The sequence below is a fragment of the Berghia stephanieae genome, chromosome 1, assembly GCF_034508935.2.
Source record: "Berghia stephanieae isolate SIO BIC M18660-M18661 chromosome 1, UCSD_Bste_1.3, whole genome shotgun sequence".
Classification (NCBI taxonomy): Eukaryota; Metazoa; Mollusca; class Gastropoda; order Nudibranchia; family Aeolidiidae; genus Berghia; species Berghia stephanieae.
The window spans coordinates 22,212,817-22,220,852 of NC_088360.1; the positions used below are offsets into that span (position 1 = coordinate 22,212,817).

The 8,036-nt window shown below is 32.8% G+C and overlaps 1 protein-coding gene across 2 annotated transcripts in view; it reads left to right on the plus strand.

The window, feature by feature from the left end:
- The window catches only part of LOC144970426 (uncharacterized), a 227,617-nt gene that overhangs the window by 133,166 nt on the left and 86,415 nt on the right, over positions 1-8,036 (plus strand). The gene's annotated exons all lie outside the window — the stretch shown is intronic.

The window sequence follows — 8,036 nt, forward strand, 5'->3', positions numbered from 1 at the left end:
GTAGTTGAATCAACATTTTTGTCTATTTTTGATCTGGGGATCTGGTTAGCTTTGTAACGATGGACCTGGGCCGTATAGAATTAGTGTTTTTGGTTTTTAAAAATCTTATTTATTATTTTTAAAATGTATTGATTTAAATACTGTAACTTATCACCTTTCTATATATAGTAAAAATAATTGATAGAATTAAAGGAAAATTCTTATTTTATATTTATCATGACTGTGATGATTATATTTGGATGTTTTTGAATATTTTATAGTAAAATCAATGATATTTTTCACTCCTCTTTGAAGTTCGAGAGCGATTTTACAAAACTCTGTTCAGTCCGTTTAATTTCGATCACATAGAAAATGTTTTCGAGCTCAAAATTGTTCGATTATTGGGACATTTTTTTTTGTCTTCCATTTTGACTCAAAATACTCATCATCTTCATGTGTTATTATCATTGCAAATATTTTTAAAACGTGGGGAAATGGACTTTAAAAGTTGGGAAAATGGACTTTAACACGTGGAGAAATGGACTTTAACACGTGGAGAAATGGACTTTAACACGTGGAGAAATGGACATGGACTGGTTGGAGTTTTTGAAAACAGCTCTTATTCTTTTCTTTTTTTTGTTTTTTTTTAAAACAATTTTTATAGAAGGTGGGATCTGGTTTGGCTTCTTGATGAAACACAAACAAATCGATAAATATATATAGAATACACGGTGCACAATAAACATTGTTTTTTAATTTCTATCGCACGCTGTCTTTTGGTGTTCGTAACAGATCGTGTATTTAACCCTCTCCTTACCGTCCATAGGAAAATCGTCACATTCGTTACGATGCACCCACCAGGGAGGGGATGGGGGGGGGGGGGGGAGGGGTCGCAATTGATGCAACAAGATGTTAAATGTTTAATGTTGATGTCTTTGAATCAACAAGCCAAATCAGTAATAATGTGGATGACATGAAACGTTTCGCCTTCAACTTTCGTCAGAGATGAAGGGATCACTTGTATTTATTCTTTTTATTTTTTTTTAATAAATGAATAAATATATATATAGTTTGTCTTACATATCAAATGTTTTATCAAATAATTGAACCACATGTTTTTTTTTTAATGATTTCATATTTTATTTGAAAAATCTTGTACTCAAAGATATATTTTTTTGAAAGATCATTTAAAAATTGTTTAGTATTAATTTGTATTGAGGCGATTTTTTTCAAATCAAAATTTTCAATTTAATTTCTATATTTTGATGACCTACCTGGATAAATAATTTAAAATGACCTGCATAACATTCCAATGATGTCCAATTTTGTGACAAGTGTTGACAGTTATTTGGCATAAATCGTGTCATTGTTAGAAAGGATATGGACCTTACATGGACATCTTCGAAAGAATGAGAATGGAGAAGTTTCGTATGGGAACAATACAGACAATGGAGGTTTCGGGTACAAACCCTTCGTCAGCACAACAATAAACAAATTAATGTCGAAAGCAAATAAAATAAAATGCAAAACAGCTTGTATCGTTTGTAGTCAATGGTGGTTTGAGTATGAATGAAACGTTAGCGGCTAACATATACTCCAACCACCTGGGTGGGGATCCTGACCTCCCATAGTTGGCAGGGAGGTACATTCTGTGTCTTCTATCCCCCCAAACCCGTTTTCCAATTGTTACCTGTCATTGTCTTGGAATGAGATTACTTAGTTTTGTCCTGATCCTTGCCGGAGTTCCTTGGCTGGGAGGGAAACAGTCGAATGTATAGTTATAGTTTTGGGAGATGATATTTTTTTCCTTGTAAATCATCTCTCTGTTATGCATTGTATTATGTTTAGTTTACATATTATATTATATGATTGGTAAACATTTGAGTGTATTCCTCTTAGTTGGGACCTGTGCTTGTGACTGGATGAGACTTTTAGGTGATCTCAAACTAAGTACTTTGACGGTGTGCTCTTGGAATCTACATCTGTTCCCTATTTGAACCAGTTCCCCTTTGTCTTACCTTTTCTTTTGTGCTTTAATTGTAATTCTAGAACGTTTTACTATCCCATTTTCTTCCTTTTTACTGGCGCTGATATGACCTTAATGTGTTGCAAGCGCCGTAAAACCCTTAAAAACAAAAAACTCCAACCACCATTGTGTACAGACGATACAAGCTGTTTTGCATTTTATCTGTTTTCCACAATAATTTGTTTATTTTTGTGCTGACGAAGGGTTTGTACCCGAAACGTCCACTGTCTGCAGTGTTTCCATAGGAAACTTCTCCATTTTCAGTCTTTCGTCAGTATTCTCACAATCACAGGCTTCAAGCAGCCTCTACCGTTTTATATTGAAATCTCCATCACTTTGTTTTGTTTTTTCCAATAACTTGCACATGAACTAGTTTGACTGTAACGCAACACAACCTGTCTGGGACACAATAAAACCCTGATGGATCGAAAACCTCTTCTTTGTTAATCGTTTGTTTGTTTGTTTGTCCGTCCGATTAAACTCAGTTTTTACTCAACTTGTTTTTAGTAATAATGGTCAGAAATTTTTGTACTTTACATGTCATGACCGACTTCAGGTCTTCAGATTGTATTTCCGTAAAAGGCCTCATACAAAATTCACACATCTGTTTTTAAACAAACTAATATTAGATGTATGTATCGGCTATCTGAGTCATTATCAATAGATTAAGATTACTACCCCCCCCCCCCTCCATTTGTAAAGCCCAATGAGTTTGAAGCAATCTGAGGTTGAGACATTTTGACGATGGGAATTTTTTCAATCCATCTTTTGATACTTATAGAATTCCAACAGCCTAGTAAGTAAAACATTCGCTTCCTGTGCAAAGAATCTTGTTCCACTCCCAAGTGCTGTCGATATTCTGTCCTGACCTCCTGTCTGTCCACGGAGTGTTGATTGGGTAGGCAGGTCTGTTAGATTTGGCAGAAAGTACTTTACAGTTTTACTACCCGAGTCCTATGCAAAGGGTATCAAACAATTGTTACTTGTTACTGTCTGATTAACGTTTTACAGAAATCAAGACGAATCTGGCTCCGTGAGCCTTGGGGCCCTGAAGAATTAACTTCTACTTCTATGAATTTAAAAGTTTTGTGGCCATAGTGAACGGTGGGACTTGTCACCTCACGATAACTCTGTTATTATGAAATGGCTGAGGCTTCAATTAAAAAGAAAATAAAAACAAAAACAAAAATGAGTCTAAGGATTTTGGTTGAACTTTAACCCCAATCTCCTTCAGGTTTTATGTCAAGGTGACCCTGATGCCGAATGTCTGTATTCAAATTGAGGTCTGAATGAACAAAATGTGACTCAACACGTCAATCAGGTATAAAGTTGAGGTGAACCAGATCCTGAATGCGGAATTTGAAATTTAAAAATTTAAGAGATATTGTTACATTTTACTATTTAGATTCAAAAGATTTCATTTCATGTCTTCTTTTTACATCCAAAAAATGTCGACTCAATTTTTCTATATCTTCCAATCAACTCACTGTCCAATTCTAATCCGATTCGACATAAAACCCTTTCGCGGTGTTGAGCCACAAATGAAGTTTTATCTTTATTTTTGTATTCAGGGGTGAATGAAGGATCTCAATGAATAAAAACAAACAAAAAATAGAAAAAGAACAAGTATATATATACAAGTACAAAAAATGGATAGATAAATATAAACAAAAACAAAACATCAACAAAAAAAACTTAAAACCATCCCCCCCCCCCCCCCAATCAATTGGATCTAAATTTCATTTTTGTTCAGCGTCTGATTCACCTGGGCAATATCACCAGTTTGATGATGTCATTCACGTGACCAGGATTGATGAATCATGTTGATGGATGAGTCATTGTTACACTCGTCACGTGTGGTGTGACTCTCGTTGTGATGTATCCTTATTGCCAAGGCTGTGGGTGGGTCTTACAGTCATTCATAGGATGTGTCCATGACAAGGATTATGTGTGTTCTAGGATTCATGTTGTGTTTAGCTTGACTTTGGTGACGTCAGCATGTTTCTAGCAAGAACTCAGTTGTATCGAACAGATGGAAACAATTGGCAAGGTACCGGTATATGTCTGTAAATGAAGGAGAGAGAGAGAGAGAGAGAGAGAGAGAGAGAGAGAGAGAGAGAGAGAGAGAGAGAGAGAGAGAGAGAGAGAGCTCCCACAAGTTGAGATGACACCAGGAATTCAACTAAATCAAATCTGACCCAAGTTTCGAGCAACAGGAAGTAGAAAGGAGGAAATGACGTCATAATCAATGACAGCGTCTGCTACGTGAGTTGTGTGGTTGTATATCAGTTGTACATGATGTATTCATCAATTGCTATTTTCTCAATTTATCGTGTATTTTTTTGTTCTGTGTGAGGCTTCAGTTACCCTTTATCCTTCACATTTTATCCCTGCCAAAAATGCTTATCTTTTATTTCAAATTCGTTGTCATTATTCCTAACAACTTGTTCTATATTTTTTCGGTTCAAATTCTGATTGGCCAATTTAAGCTTCTAGAAGTCGTTTTGACCCCTGCAAATATTTCTAATTCCGTCATCACTTTTATTTTTCTTCATTAATCCTAGTTTATTTTATTGATTTGTATATTTTATGTTCTTATCATTTGATTTCACGTTGGCCAATGTTTATGTTTATGTTTATGTTTACATTGAATATTTTCTATTTTAAAAAGGCATTTTTCCCACTTTGAATTCTTTAACAAAATTGGTTTTGGTTTATTTTCACTTCGCATATCAAATTTCTTTCTTTTGCAAACCCCTTGACATTCGTGATAAATGAAAGATGAAAATTTAGACAAGTCTTGAAAATAAAATAAAATTATACATCTTGTGAGTCGCCGTCACTCGACGCCACTCGGTCAATTTGAGAAAATAGCAGTTTGTGAAAATTATATTTTTTTGTTTTTTTTCTCAATGTTTCTGTTTGAAATGAAATATTGTATAAAATCATTTTTGCTGCGACCAATGTTTGTTGATAACAAAATTTATGATGTCAATCTTCCAAATGTGTTGGTATGTGTGTATGTGTGTATGTGTATGTGTGTCATGAACGAATTCAGGGGTTTGCAATCTACATTTCATATTTCTATGTTGATATCAAATTCCAAGCTCAGTTTTACATGTGACTTTTGCCCTCAAAACCAAATGATAACAAAGAGGATTTTTTTTTCTTTTATTGTGAAATTTACAAATATTTTTTTTTTGCTTTTTTTCCCGTTAAATAAAACATGATAACAGTCCAAAAGTTAAACTTGATGATGATTTTTGGTCGATTTAAGACACAGACAAACTTCTTATTTCTCCCAAAAAAAATGTAAAACGTCAATCAAGTCTCATCACTTTTATTTAAACTCAGAATTCAATATTTTTTCCATATCTAAACCAACCCAGTATAAACCTGTTTTGAGGGGATGCGGCACCAGTTCGATAAACCCTTTAGTAAAGCAGTTTTTTTTTCTGTAACGTGTGTTTTCATCAAATTTTATTGTTGTTTGTTTTTGATATTATGACCACTATTTTTATCGATCTTATTTTGTTTTGTTTTGGTTTTTTTTTTCTTCTAAATTTTGCTTTTGCCATATTTAGATTTTGGAATGATTTTTTTGTTTTGTTTTAATGACAGACTATTTGAATTGATGAAACTTTGATGTGCCGATAAGATATTTTATGAATGAAATCAACATTTAATACATTAAAGGTTCAATAACCTTTACCTGAATTTCATTTTTTTATAAATGATAATTGTTACACCTTTTCAAAATTACAGTGACCATGACTATTATTATATTATTATTATTATTATATTATTATTATTATTATTATTATTATTATTATTATTATTATTATTATTTTATTATTATTATCATTATTATTATTAACGTCATTATTATTATTGTCATTGACATTATTATTATTCATATTACTGCTACTCCTCTTTGGGACTTGCCTTTCTTCCATTATTTATCAATAAATGTCACCCTTCAACTGCACGCTTCTCCATTCTACACGTCAAAACACATACACATGCAATTCCTACTAACCATAGAATGAACGCTGTGTGTTGTATATCACCCATGTGTAATCTCTCACGCCAATGGGAGCGATCTATATTCATGTTTTCGTCCAACCAGGTCACATGACTTTTTTTTACTCTCCAACGATTGGATATTTCTTAACAAATGTAAACAAGCAAATGTTTCAAATGTTATAAGTATAGCCATTATGTCAAGCTGAATCAAATAACCAATCGTGAGGTTGGATATTTAAAAAGCTGTGAGCACTTTTCACTAAGTGGGTCACTTTAAGCACATTTTGTAATGTGACCAATGACCTCGAGCACATGGAAAGTTAAAAATAGATCATCCCCATTGCCACTTCTTTCAATTCACTGTAAGACTTTATTGTATCTATTTATAGTTTATCAATGTCCAAATATTCTTAGCTTATTTGTTTTGTTTTGTTTCTTTTGATTTAAGTCTTTTTAATGAAAAAAAAATGGCAAAAGTCTTCAAAGCTCGATCTTCAATAAATGACTGGGTTGCCATTCTTCTTCTTCTTCTTCTTCTTCTTCTTCTTCTTCTTCTTCTTCTTCTTCTTCTTCTTCTTCTTCTTCTTCTTCTTCTTCTTCTTCTTCTTCTTCTTCTTCTTCTTCTTCTTCTTCTTCTTCTTCTTCTTCTTCTTCTTCTTCTTCTTCTTCTTCTTTTTCATATTTTTTTTTTTCTTAATTGACTCAATGAGGAAACTGACTTTTACAGTTGTTTCTTGATAGACTCTAACATATCTTTATAGATCTTAACATTACCCCAAATCTTGGTACCATCAAAGGGTGGGTGTGGGGATGGGGGTGAGGGAGTATGAATCAAGAGATTATCTGTAATACTTTTTATTTTTTTTCTTTGGGATTCACCCCCCCCCCTTCCCCCTTTCCTCCCCTCTGTAAAATCAACCGTTCATCTGAAATACAAGAAAATTTCTCACATGAAAAAAATTGAATATCTAATTTATCTTGAAATATAAGCTAGGGCGGCAGGAATCAAACTGATTTTGTCGTTGGCTGAAGAAGTTTGAGCCCGCATCGTAATAATTTGATGTATTTTATTTATTTATTTATTTATTTATTTATTTATTTATTTATTTATTTATTTATTTATTTATTTATTTATTTATTTGAAGCTGTTAAATTAATTTTTTACAGTCCATCTCATAACTTCTTCTTGCAGCTTGGTTTGAACTTTGACCTACGGGTCGTAGCATCCCATTTGGTTGACAAGAATATCTTATTTCAAGTTTAATCAAACTAATAAATGATGAAGTCTGATAAAGTCGTTTAAAGCTAAATTGTTCAAACATGAAATTCTAGCTTCAAGCAAAACACTGTGTCACATGCACTCATTTATTTTATTCAATGAGAGAAAAAAATAATCATTAGTATTGAATTGTAAGCTTCAATTTATCAGACGAAGACAGATAATATGGATGTTTCAGGTTTCCCCTTTATCAACATAAAACAATTAATAAAACACTAAGTACGAATGAGATATGTGTGAATGATGAATAAACAAAAACAATGTTGTCCCATTATGTCCCGTCATTGTTTTTGTTTTTTCACCTTAACTACGCCATTTCTCACATCTCTCATTCGTCTTTAGTGTTTTATTCATCGTGTGTTGTTGATAGAGGGGAAACCCAAAACGTCCACAGTATCTCTTCAGTCTTCGTCTAATAAATTGAATCTTCCAATTCAATCCTTATTGTTATTGTTTCCTTCGAGCTTCAAGCAGCAACATCTTCAATGACAGAAAGGAATGAAAAACTAAAACTTAAATCTTGCTTAAATTGCATGTTTTTTATTTTGGTTTTCTTTTGTAGTATTTTATTAGGATTTTTAAAAAGTATTTGTTTATAAATATTTCTTTTTTTCTTTCTTTTCTTTTCTTTTCTGTATTTAATCTTAGTTGTTTGTTCTTTGGGTTTTTTGGGGGTTTTTGTTGTTGTTTTTTTAATGTTTGGCTATGTGGTCTAGTGGTATTACA